Source organism: Elephantulus edwardii, unplaced genomic scaffold (genome assembly GCF_000299155.1).
Source record: "Elephantulus edwardii isolate Elephantulus edwardi_28Jun2011 unplaced genomic scaffold, EleEdw1.0 scaffold00016, whole genome shotgun sequence".
Lineage (NCBI taxonomy): Eukaryota > Metazoa > Chordata > Mammalia > Macroscelidea > Macroscelididae > Elephantulus > Elephantulus edwardii.
The window spans coordinates 340,009-343,565 of record NW_006399766.1 but is presented as its reverse complement, the minus strand read 5'-3'; positions in this window follow the sequence as shown (position 1 = coordinate 343,565).

The window sequence follows — 3,557 nt, the reverse complement described above, 5'->3', positions numbered from 1 at the left end:
ATTCCTGGCCTAATGGTGAAACTTTGTCTCACATACTCTGGACATGTTGTCAGAAGAGGAAAGTCATTAGAAAAATATATCAAAGAAATGAATTGACAATGATTGAAACTTAAATATGTTGGAGATTATGAGACTGGCATAGGATAGAGCAAGGTTCAAATCTGTTATTCATAGGGTTACTATGATTTATAATCAACTGAATGAAGCTTAACACCAACTGGCAATTTGCATACCTTTATTGAGTATGTGAATCCTTTGCACAGTGTTTGATGTATTTAATTCACTATTGAGTTGTAAGCGTGCGTGAAATATTCTGAATGTTAGTTCTTTACCAGATATATGATTTGACAATATTTCTCCTGTTCCATTGATTATTGAGTTTCTTGATAGAGTCTTTTGAAATACATAACATTTTAATTTAGATGCCCAATTGACTTATATGAAGATTCGTCTCAAGTTTCTGCTATCATAACTGGAAAAAAAGTAACACAAGGTCATGGACATATATTCTTTTTCTTTTCATTGGTTTGCATACAATAGTTTATTTATATTGTATTTAATTTATGTTCATTGTGTTTTATACAATCATTCATATACATTGTGTTTCATTCATATACAGTGTGTTTTTTATTATTAATTTTAATGAAAGTTTACAGAGACTTTGGATTTCCATTCATTCATTGTTGCATTTTTTCCCTGCCCAGCCTTCCCCTCCAGTTCACTCTTCTCTTTGAAAAGTAAAAGAAAAATTCTTTCATTGTTATACAATCCCTCCCCCCAAGTCCACTCCACTGTGCAGCCTTCATTCTGGACTCCTGTCATGACAATACCTAATCATATATCCCTTTTAAACAGTTTTCTCCCTCATCTGTTTCAATGCAATATACATAATTTATCCCATCTTTCTCAGTCTCCCCCCAACCCCAATGTCAGTCCCGTTTTACAACATTGTCACTATGCAATATTTATCCCTGTGTGACTGAAATATTTCACTCAGCCTAATGTCCTCCAGGATCACCAATTTTGTATAATATTTCATTTCTTCATGTGTTTGTGTGCCATCTCAATATCTTCTTTGGTGAAGTTTCTGTTCATATCCTGTGCCAATTTTTCAATTGGGCTGTTTACCTTTACCTTGTTGTGGTACTTGAGTATTTTATATTCTAGGTATAAGTCCCTTCTCTGACATGTCATTACCATATATTTTTTCCCAGTCTGTGGCTTCCCTTTTTACCTTGTAGGAGAAGTTTTTGGTTGTGCATAGGGATTTTATCCTTAAAAGGTCCCATTCATCAATTTTAGCCTCTCCTGGTTGTAGATTACACTGTGTTTTATACTGTATAGATGGGTACATACAGGTTTTCCCACTACCAGTTGTTGAAAAAATATTTTTCCACTGTTGAATTTTCTTACTATCCTTGCTGAAAATGAACCATAAAATATAAGAGCTTGTTTATGAACTCTCTATTTTGTTTGAGACACTGCATCTAACCTGATCCAGTTTAACTAACAACTGACAACCTCAGCCTATGGGATCCTGGCCCACCTCTAACCAGTCTTTTCGACCACATACGTCGGCTCATATCATTCACAATCACTGTATGTAATGGTTTGAATTCTGTCTTCTTAACTAATCTCTACTTCCCTTTCTGTGCTTATGATAATTCACTTCCCAGAAAATAAACATCACTCCCTGATTTCATTTAATGACATTATTTGGACTCCCAGGATTCTTGACACTTCCCTATCTCCAAGAAATATTCTGACAAGAGGATTATGGCCAGTCCAAACCACCCACTGAGCTTTCATAGATAATTCCATTAGAATATGTTCTTATAAACTCTTTAATTAGTCTGTGTAGTTTAAACAAAAACCAAAACCCAAACAAAAATAAAACCAACACTGGTCAATTTTACTATTTTCTAGGATTAAAATAGTAAAAACATTGGATTTATTTGAACTCAGAAATAATCTTTTAGACTTACCTGCATGCTATATTGTACCACAAGTATACAATTATAAATGTATGCAATATTATCACTCAGCAGTTCTTAAGATACTACTGACTTTTAGAAAATAAGGAGGAAGCATATAGTATTCATTTTTTTTGGAAAAAAACAACTGGATTACCCAAAGTTCTTATATATTAGCTTGTTTTGCTGCTGCCACTAACCCAGGTCAATGGTGGCAGCAGCATAGGGATTCAAAGTAGCTTAAAAATGTGTAAATTTGAATGGAAATATTGCATAAGGAAAAAAAATAAAACACAGAACTATACAGCAAGGGTCATTTTTAACATCTATTCATGTGGCATGAGAAACCAGAAGCACCACTCCACACAAAGTAGTGAACAGTGTTCCCTCTCTCTCACACTTGACCTCTAAGGCCAGCTTTCTTTCAGACTATGCTCAACACCATTTTGTATCTGGAGACAGAAGTGTTCCTCCTGGAGTATGTAGGCTGTGCCATACCTGACATGCAATCAGCCACCAAATTAATGAGGACACCTCCTCTGACTGGAGTCCTTCCCTTTTACTGGGCACTCTTACCTAACACACTCCAAAGCCACATATGTCCATATGTGGACATGTCAAATCTACACTGACTGTCTTTTTATATTCGCTAACTTAGAATGGGTACCTTGCCTGCACCAATCCCCTGGACTGGCAAAGACATCATCTGTACCCAGGTGGATTTGTCTGAGCCCTGAAGCTAACAGAATCTCTGCCCTAGACTGGGTACCCCACTTCTTGATACACCCAAGATGAGAAGAGTTTCTAACCTTAACCTAGCTCATGTCTTGGAGCTTCAGTCCCCACTAAGATGAGGATAAATTGGCCTGACTGGGCACCCCTACTCTACTCTTCTGCTGGGCTGATAGACAATTTCTTTTTTGTTTCCCACAGCATACTTATTTGTTTTATGACATGTATGTTATTCACCATCTCAAGAACCTGGAAACAACCCACATGTACAACCACAAATGAATGGGTTGAGAAATTGTAGTTTATTCACACAGTGGAATACTACACAACATGTAGGAGGAATGATTTTGTAAATTACCTCACTTGGGAGGGACTGGAGAACATTATGCTGAGTGAACTCAGTCTCATAAGGATAAATACTGTATAAAACCATTATTATAGCATGAATATAGGAATACAAGGGGGTGGATGGTTGAAAAAGAGGAGTGAGGATGTGCAGGTGGTGAGGATTAATCATGGGGTCACAAAATTTAATGGTGAGGGAAATTTGAAGTATCTGGTATGAAAACAAGGTATTCAAATTTTGTAAATAAACTAGTATAAAACAGAATATAAAATAAAATATATAAATGATTGTATGAAGCACAACGTAAATTAAAGATTGCATAAAACATAATGTATATGATTGAAAAGTACTGTAAAGGTATTTTTGTTGTTGTTGTTGTTATGTGCTGTCAAGTTGTTTGCAACTCATAGCGACCCTATGTACAACAGACCTAAACCCTGCTCTATCCTGTGCCAATTTCATTGCCTCTGATACACCCATCCCAATTACCCCAGTCACTGAATCAA